The following is a 10,443-nucleotide window of genomic DNA, read 5'->3' as shown; positions in this document are numbered from 1 at the left end:
TTGCTCAACTTACAAGTAAGTGCATGGCATCTAGGTCCAGAGAAGTCATTGTACCACTATATTCTGTCCTCATCAGACCCAACATAGAGTATAATGCCCCTTTGGTTAGTACCTGACCAGACACATGCAGCAACTGGAACACCCACAAAAGTTCCTTACAAAAAGAATAGGGGGTATAAATACAATGTCATACGTGGACTGCCTCAAAGCCCCATCTCTAGGTGACCTATGCCTGGTACACAAGGCATCCCTGGACCCCGTTCTGATAAACCTTTTGCACATATGCAAAACAAACAGCATCAGAATACTAGATTTAAAGACCTACATTTTGCTTACAATGTAAATAGGACATGTTGGAGAGACAGATCTGTATCTCAGAGAATTCCCTTTCTGGAAACAGGCTTCCCATCCACATTAAACAAAGTCCCTCCCTAACCCTATTTAAGCATAATTTGGACCACTGGATGAGAAATCGAAAATTCACCCTTTGTGTGGTGCCTACTTCTCTGATGGACAGAAGCAGTAATTAAATTATGTCATAACTAACAATTACCTCCTATATAAACGTCTAAAACATATAAGTTTTGAGACACAGTTGGGTTCATGGCTAGGCTTATAAATATCCTAATGGTCATTAGCCTGGTGTATACCTATGGATATATGCATTGTGAGCTTCTTGGGACATGGAGGGTGACCTATACTGGCTCGGATATGGTACAGGATTTTATCTATGGTGATCTGCATGGGGAAGAACTCCAGCACATCATCCTGTCTGACCACCCTATAGAGGTACACTTGTTACTGATGTGTATTGAGACACCTCCACCTGCAGCCCATGTCTCTGCAGCTACTGGTCTAAAAGTGTGGAAGGTAATGAAACCTTTCAGTGCCGGGTACTTGTGCTACTCTCTACCACTTTAAATGACAACTCAGTAACTGATCAGCTGTCTATATTCTTGAGTGTGAGAAGGGCTTGAAGGGAGTGTAGTTTTTTATTTAGGCTCCTGGCACCGAGCAGTAACACCTTGAGGTTCAGTTGAATTGATTTTGCCATGCTGGCAGGTTTGTCAATTTGGCATTGCCTAAAAAGGCAATATGGGGTGGATAAGGTTTTAGCCACTATTTAAAAGCCTCAAGGGGACAGCTGCAGTCCATAATTGGCAAATCAATGTGTTCTGTTAACCATGTGTTCTCAAGCTGACAAATATTGGCTACCTTCAGAATGACATAAGAAAGACAGGCAGTTGTTAAAACCAATTATATTTTGCTCATATTTTGGCATTATCCTCAGTGATGGTACTATGCTGCTCAGTGCCAGACTCATACCAGCCTAAGACACATAGTCTGAGAGGTCCATAATGTCTCTCTTCATATAGCTCAGAGAGGTACATCTCAGGTCATTTACACCTACATGGACTATGATGGAATCATACTGGTACCTGTGGCATAATGACTTGAGTGCATACATGATTTGGTGAATTCTGGCACCAGATAAGCAACTAACCATTACCTTCCCCTTGTTCAACATGGTTAGAGGGCATCAGTATGTTTTAAAATGGAGTCCCCTATGATGAGAGTCCTGGGAAGTGTGGTTGTTTGCCTTGTTTTTTTTCCAAGCACCTTTGGGCTTGCTGAGGTATAGCTTTGCCAATGGGTGGTTTAGGTGATCTTTGTTGTTTAGTAAGATTGCTTTTAAATGCCTCAGCAAGCATTAGTCTATGCGTGTGTTGTGTGCTATGTAAAGTGGGTGTTAAGTGTATGGTTTTGACAACCTGATGTGTACGTGTATGCAAGAGTTTAACCTTGTCATTGTATAAGTATTCTATGCCTGTTTCTTTAAGGATTAAGTGATTGTCAGTAAATATGAGAAAATTGCTACATTGTCTTAAGATACTCATATCCGCCAAGATGGCCACAGAAAAGTTAGGAAATTGCATTTCCATAATGGCCAGTCCTTTGATGGGGGAACTGCATGGGGGTAGTGTATTGGGGTTAGGAGGCTATGAAGGTTGCTTTGTTGGTGCAGATTAATAATGGTGCTTTATTGGGGAAGATTATGCTAATCAGAACTAAATTCTACTAACACAATATTGAATTCTACTAAATCTATAGGAATTGCCACTCAATGTCCAACTAGCTGCTCTAATTGTTAGCATGCAAGGTATCTACTCTATATTTACTACATTACAGGTTATAGTTTTATGGACTGTTCTGGTGGTGCTTCACTCCAGGTAGGAGGGCTTTCACAGACTTGGGTGGCACCATGTACTAACTTGGTGAATAACTAATCAGTTTACAAGTGCAGAATAGGAAAGGGGCTACAGAGATGATGTAACTATACCTTCCTTTAGGTAAAGGATTAAAGGAAACATGTAGGATTTATTGGTTGGCTGATATCCAGAAACACCTGCATCCCAGTGATGTGGAAAACCAGACTATCTGCACATCCATTCTATCAGTACCACAATGGATATTATCAATAACCATGAGGCTATATTTTCCAGGTGAGAGAATGTCCACACTGGAGAAGCAAACTGGGGATGTTCCCTAAATATAAGCTGTTAAATAACATTGATAGTAGTGATCTGGGAGTTGTGGTATAATATTGAATGATTAATTACTGCATGCCATGCCTATGCTGAAACATACCTGCACTTACTATGATGGTATAATTAAAATACTAGCATGCTATTTATTATAACATCTTAGTATTACCCATGCTCAGTGTACACTCATTGCATTATTACTATTACTGTCTGTATGTATTGTTGTATATTTGATTTATAAGTAGTACTGTTATTAACAAACTGAAATAAATAAATAAAATAAACATACAGCCTATACTGGCTCATGCTAGCAGTCAAAACTAACGGGGGAGTTTTCTCCAAGAACGCAAAAGCAAGAAATATGTTTTTTATTGCTGCCCAAATGCCATACAGCCTCAGGCTGTTCCTCCCTCCCGGCTTCCATGCTCATCCATTCCTGGAACCCAGTTGCTCCCTAGCAAGTATCCCAGATGTGACTCTTCATTGGGTGGGATCCTCACACTTTGGGGAGTCATCCTTAACAGTAACTCTCTCTCTACTCAGCCTGGGGAGCAAGAGATCTGATGGGCAGTAGAGGGTATGGAACCCGGGAGATGTCATTCTTGTGGTGACTGGTCAATTAGCTGTGGGGGCTTCTTCTACAAGACAGAATTGACACCCCCCATAATAACCTTGAGATAAAATGCAAGGCTCCTGATCTACACTGGAGATTGCCCAGGCATCAGGCTTCCTCTCTTCTCTGTCCAGGATACAGGAATTCACTGTTGGCCACTTCATCCAATCCTCCTCTGGCCAGACTTACTATCAGTCCAAGTCTGATCTTGAATTCCAGGTTGTGTGGCACAGATAAACATCCTTCCTCCATGCGACTGGACTGGCCCTGAATTATTATTAAGCCCTATGCTTTCAACAAGACATCAAGACATAGATATTTACTTTGTAATTGGGTAAGCCCCACTAGGAAGAAATGCCTCTTTATGTGAGTGACATAGGAGCTTTTCCCATGGGTATGGGACTTGCTTTAAGTTATATAACATGCAAATGGAGACTGTGGAAATCAAATCCAGGTATACAGAACGAAGCCTGTTGATAAACCACCTTCTTTTTATTTTACTTTCTTTTATGTTTGCTAACTAGATGAACTTTAGGTACAAGCCTCTTTTTGGCTATATCCCAGGAGCAGTGTCTGGTTAAGTGACTTGTTTACAGTCACACAGTTGTCAAATGCCAACAAATAGAAAGCCTGTCATAGTGTCTAACACATTTTGCTGTATTATGCTTCACATTTACATGGCACTTGATCATTTATAGGTTCATAGGTGTGTACTAGACTAATGGCCCTGGAGCCTTTACAAGCCTAACCCATAGAAGTGCCCTGGCATCATGCCATTACTTAATAGTATTACAGTTTAGGAATGCATAAGTATTACATCAGAACTTGTTACAATGTAATTTCCATTACTGCATTTTACAAGCTATAAAAGCATAGCTAAAAAGGGTCCCTATGGATTAGTTGACATAGTCAGTGAGTGAACAAACAAACCAACCAACCAAACACATGCAATCAAGCAAGCAAGCAAACAAACAAACAAAAATGCTAGCCTTCAAACAATCTGCATGTCTTTCGTAATACTGCAGCCACAAGGCATATTATAATTAGATACAGTGGTCCTCACATGGAGGGTATAGAATCAGAACTCCCATGGGGAAAAAAAGCATTCCATTTGCTGACTTTAAACGTGTTGGCAAATAATGTGCCAGCCTTTCAAACTAAAGTGACTGGCATGCTGTTTGCTTGCATTCCTTAACATTTTGAAACTTGATGACCCTTTCTATTTTGTGTCAAGCAATATCAGGCAAGGAATCTTGTAAGTAGTATCTCAAAAGCAACATTTTATATACAAAAATAATAGTAAAAATTCACTACTTTAGAAATATGATCATAATTTCAACTAGTATAATATCCCCCCCCCCCCGAGGTTCTCAGACATAAAACTGTGTTACAAAAATATATTGTCTGCATGGCTGTGCACAGTGAACAATACTGATAGAGTATCTTGCAGATCCATTTCAATGAGTACATAATGCTGCACTCAATATTGTTTGCACATTCATGGTTTTGATTGCTCCTGCAAATGCCACGGCCATCATTTTATAGTGCATGGAGTACAAGTAAATGAAACAGTTATGCCAAATTACTGGCGGAATTAGAACAGATTACCATAAAAAGGCAGGACATTTTTCTAGTTTTGGATACCAAAATAGTAGGGCTATTGTTTAGTATAAGTAAACAAAAAGAAAATCTCTTAATAGTTTCCACAGCATTATGAAAAACAAAGATCCCTTTGCGCAATCCTTTCTTTTTTTTCCCTGGAGGAAAGTGAAGAGGGAACACAAGTTCAGAAAAGTATGAGAAGACGTTTCTTTCCTAAGCAATAGACTGAAAGCCTAAGGGTTAAATTAAAACAGTGACATCAGTCATGACCAGAACAGAAATGAATGTTTGGGAGGGAACTGTCAGCCTGCAATAAAAGATGATTCGGTCTTTTTCTTTTTGTTTAACTGCAGGACACCTCCAGAAAAGAAGAGTACCATCCTGGTCAGTAAACTGCTCTTTGCATGTTTCAAGTTAAGCCTTGACAGCTGTTGAAAAGAGAGCAGGGTTTTCTGAGCATCAGTGCATTTGTCTCTGGACTACTTCAACTTTGCTTGTTTGGGTTCTACGTCAGACTCATGTGAACAGTTTCTCTGAAACTATCTGGCCAGTGGAATATTGATGCCTTCAGTCACATATGATAATGCATGACACCCCTGCGTCCATACAAGTTCTTAAAACTGGGGAAACCCGTTGATACATTCTTTTTCTGATGAGGAGATGCTTTGCTACATCCTATGAAATGGAGTAACTTGAATAAGAACTTTTATTTCACTTGAACATAATCCATAGCTTCCGAAGAAGTTCTGTTTAGAAAAACACTAATAAATGGAATATTCTCTGGGACAGCATTTTTGAAAATATTGTTATATCTACAGGCTTTTAAACTGGTGAGTAATACATGCAAACTGTCATTGGGAATGCTGTGTAGAGGACATTATGAAATGTGAAATATTCAGATTTTTTTTCTGGGGGGGGGGGGGTCTGAAATCCCTTTTGTATATCAGTTTTATACCCACAGTATAATGTACCCATATCATAGTGTGCTGTTTTGCAAGACTTATACATCCCTGGGAGGTTGGGGATGCATATATAAAATCTGAGAACATCAAGTACGATCTTCAGAACATGAAAACATTAACTGTGATGAGTGGGAATATATACTAACTCCAAAACTTCAATATCGGACAGTCCCGGTAAACAAATGTAAAATAAATAAATAAAATAAATATCTTATTCTCCCTTCTGTGATGTACAGTGATCTCAGAGTTAGTAAATGTAAAATGACATGCATGTGAGGAGGTACAGGGGGAGTAAAAGTTCCTGCAAAAATAATTTAAAGGTGTAATTGGCATAATGGTTAGGGTTTTTACCTCACAAACACATGGTTTGGAGTTTGAGTCCCACCTTGGGAAGCATAGCTAGGCTTAGAGAGGCCAGCCAGGGTTGGTCCCCTTGTAATCAACTATGAAGCAATAGTGAATTTCTGAATATTTGTCCTTTTTTTTTTTTTTTTTTTGTAAGAACCGAAGTTTAGATTTCTAGCTGTCAGGACTTGCTGTTATCTGGACTTAGACTTCTAACAGAGAGTCACTCCCTGGGTTTTGGGGCAGGCTGATTTATTTATTTTAGTAAGTATATTGATAGAGTTCAAATATAATAGAAATATATTAATATATTCAGGTAATTAATTACACAACAAGCATTTCTAATACATATATCAACATTTAAAAACAGTTTTTATTTAAATATTTTTAAGACCAATAATAAAGTTTCTGTGTACCTTTTATTCATTACCTTATGGAGAGATTTTATTCTTTGAGAAAAACAAGTATCTAAATGTCAGTCAGATAGTAGGAATCCTCTTAAATACATTTTATGAAAATGATTAGTATAATATCAAATGTTATAAAAAGAGGTAGGTGAGTTACTGATCACTTACATAACTAACAAAGCCACATTCCCAAAACAAGAATCATAAAGCACAAAACTCTTACAGTAATCTTCAATAACTTAATATTTCCAAAGTAGAAATACTATTTATGGAAAATAAATGCTAGTGTTATAAATTACTTGTGGCAAACATGTATGAATGTAGCAAAACAGTAAGTCCTTTTTGGAAACATATGACAAAACAGAACAGATTTTTTTATGTAAGGTCAGAGCAGAAATAATTCTCAGTTTTATTTCATGGTTTCTTGGTCAGTTTAGATTTCAGGCTCAACGTTCTCTCTAACATATAACAGATGGTGACAAACTGCTGTCAGTGTGTTGTAAATTTGGTACAATAGTGCAGAAAGAGGAAAAGTCGTTCCACAGCTGAGAATTAGCAACTGCAGAGATGTGGTACTTGGCATACAATGTTAAGGTTATGGGTTGCTTGTTCTATTTTCTATCACTCTAGAGTAACTGAGAAAAACATAGGCTGTTAAGAAATGCTGCAGTAACTAGTAAGGGAAGCTGGATCAGAGGCACTTTCGGAGTCATGATGCTTTGGTTTGATGTTAAAAGAGAAAATGATAGAAGTACAGTGTTGCAGATAAGAACTACAGATGATTGACTAAGGGCTGCAAGACCCCTCCATTTAGTTTTGTGTTGCTACATTTTTTCCATAATGTAGTCTCTTCCAGGTACACGACTATTTCTCTTCTGTCTCCAAAAACATTCTGTTGACTTCTTTGGGCTTACATATTATTATTTTTCTTACTCCATTTGCATTCCTTCTGTTCTCAGCTAGATGTCTTTACTACCCATCTACCAACCTTTCTGTGATAATGTTTTCCTCCCATCAGTCTAGTAGCTGCCTTACCTTCATGATATGGTTCCCTGCTCAAAGAATCCTTTCCTCTGAAAAACAGCTACCACTGTTCCCATATGTAAGTGTGAAATATTTTCTTCTTTATCACTAAATATGTAAAAAGTACTTGGGCAGTGTGGTGAGGTATGAAAGGTCCACACAATGTTTTCATTATATCCATGTCTTTCTGTCTTTCTTCTTTCCACCTGTACAATATATGGGGACAACTATATGTATATATAAAACAGTGGCACATGATGAATATTTACATATAGGTAGATAGATAGATAGATAGATAGATAGATAGATAGATAGATAGATAGATAGATAGATAGATAGAGATATAGTTTACTATAAAAATATTGAAACACAAAATCTTGAGACCATAATATTGAAAGAACAAAACACTGAAGACCATAGTATTGAACTCTGACACTTGCTTCTCTGCAGGACACGTTAGCACTCGTTCAAGGGTCCACACCCCTGCAGGACCGATGGTAGCACCTGTTTCTGAATCTGCACTGGTAGGAAGTTTGATATTTGAAGTTTTTTTTAATTCTGGTGTTCAGCTTTTTGTTCTTTAAATATTATGCTTGCAATATTTTGATTTTCAAGATTTTGTGTTCCAAATCTAGATATATATCTTGGTCTACTGAAAAAGATGAATGACCCAAACACTGACATTCACAAGATCAACCACAAACGATCAACTTTGCAAATGCTGACAAGACTGATCAAAAGTCTTGGTGCATGCAAAACAAATCATCCAAAAAATAGCCTTAAACATTGTTTTTTGCAGGGGGACAAACCACCTGCATCTTCCCACACCTCCTGCTAGTAATATATCCTAACTCTGAAATCGTACAATCTCAGGGAAAGCAACATATTTCCAAACCCTGAGAATTATGCAGTCGTGCACATCTGTCGACCATCTGTGCATTGACTAAATTTTGTTGACTAAACAGATTGACCTAAGGGAGATGTGATTAAAATCAGTCCTCCCTCTCTACTATGAGAGCTGGAGTCCCAGGCACTTGCTGCCAGGGGCTTAAGCGTCTTGAAGCTCACACAGACTGATGCTCATGCTCAACTCAAAATGCATGACCTGGCAAGGTGCAACAGTGTGTTTTAGGCATGTCCTTGCAGTGTTATCAGTTTAACAACGAAGGATAGATAATAGTAATAAAAACAATAATCCTGTTATGAAGAAAATTCACTTATGTTTCAAGGCTGAATGGAACACATCAATCAACACCCAGCATTGTTACAAAGCCCACTGTGAATGCTCCAAAAGAAAGCAGACATTTGTGCACAGTTTTGTAAAATAGTATCCCCATGAAATTATCTTAAAAAAATGAATATGTATCTCATTTGCTGAGAATTGGCAGTCATGTAGGGTAGCAAAGATTATAGTAGATGGCCAACTTTCTGACTCTGCAGAAGTTACCAGTGAGTATATTTAGGGTTCATTTCTTGACTCACTCCTCTTTCATTTTCATTTCAGACTTGTGGGCAGATAATATGGTTTACCAACTCCACTTATGATTGCAAATTGAGTTCCTTCATTCTTCCTACAACAGATGCTTCTTTCCCACAGAATGGACTGGGCAACACTCAGAACTTGGGTGCAAAGAGTAGCCTAGCATTTAACATTAAAATGTGTCCTATGTCCTTTGGTAAGAAAGTGGTCCCAGTTAAGTGCAGCACTGGGATAAGGTGTTAAAAGTCAATCCTAGTGTTAGTGAGTCTAAACGCCCCTCAATCTGGAAGCAGTTCTACACCATACCTATTCATAAAGGAGGTAACTCCGCTGAAATCTCTAATTTCAGACCCATTCCTATCCTCTCCCCTCTCTCTAAAGTCTTGGAGAAATGTATACATGAACAGGTTATGCATTATCTCATACAAGAAAACCTACTAATGCCCACACAACATGGTTTCCGAACTAAACATAGTACTACCACAGCTCTACTGTCCTTCCTTAATACTATCTCTTTAGCCAGAGATGATCATAAACTTATCTCTTGTCTATTCCTTGATCTCTCAAAGGCTTTGAACACCGTTTCTCATTCTCTGTTACTGAACAAACTGTCTGTCCTCAACTTCTCCCCATATACAATTGCATGGTTCTCCAGCTATCTCCCTGGCAAACTGCAATGAGTAAGATGGCACTCTGCACTATCTGCTCCCCTTCCAGTAAGAATGGGTGTCCCCCAAGGATCCATTTTTGGTCCATTACTCTTTAATATCGTCACTAACTTACTATATTCTTCCTGCCCACAGTCTTCTATAGTCCAACATGCTAATGACTCTACAGTCATTACCATAGCTAACTCCCCCTTTGAACTCATCGGCTACCCAGTCATCCTTTAACTCAGTCGAGTCATGGCTTTCCAACAATCAGCTCATCCTTAATCCTAAAAAACAAAGTTGCTACTCTTCCTCCCTAAAACAGTCCACCACATCAAATCCTCCTTCAGCATAATGTCCCTAAACAATACCCCTATCAAAGTTGAATGCTGCACAAAACTACTCGGTATTACCATCGACGATCAGCTAAAATTCGACCTTCACATAAATAATTGTATCAGAAAATCCCATCTGAAACTAGGACTACTATATAGGAATAAAAAATTTCTCACCACAGAAGCTAGGATCTCTCTCACTCATGCTTACCTTCTACCCTGTTTAACATATTAATATTCACAAATCTTAACTCCTCCCTACTCACCAAACTAGAGTTAACCCATTACAAAATAGCTAGATTCGCAGCTCAACAACCCTATAAATCCCACCACTGCCTCTCCTTAAAATACTTAAACTGGCTTGAATTACCTCACCTGCTTCTCCTCTCTCAGCTCCAAATCATACACTCCATTCTACATCTGCCTGCCTTCTGTCCAACCCTAAGCCCCTTCATATCGCACTACTCTCCCACAAGACAT

The 10,443-nt window shown here is 38.5% G+C and overlaps 1 protein-coding gene across 1 annotated transcript in view; it reads left to right on the top strand.

Moving 5' to 3' along the window:
• The first annotated feature begins 5,013 nt into the window (after nt 1–5,013).
• ANGPTL6 (angiopoietin like 6) overlaps nt 5,014–10,443 on the top strand; it is a 651,446-nt gene continuing 646,016 nt past the window's right edge. Inside the window, exon 1 of the mRNA XM_044084678.1 lies at nt 5,014–5,591. The gene's annotated coding sequence lies outside the window, so the exon portion shown is untranslated. The remainder of the gene's footprint in view (nt 5,592–10,443) is intronic.

The sequence above is a fragment of the Protopterus annectens genome, chromosome 9.part0 (genome assembly GCF_019279795.1).
Source record: "Protopterus annectens isolate FY-2018-M chromosome 9.part0, PAN1.0, whole genome shotgun sequence".
NCBI lineage: Eukaryota > Metazoa > Chordata > Ceratodontiformes > Protopteridae > Protopterus > Protopterus annectens.
Note: the sequence above shows the minus strand (reverse complement) of the source record. Positions and strands in the feature narration are given on the sequence as shown.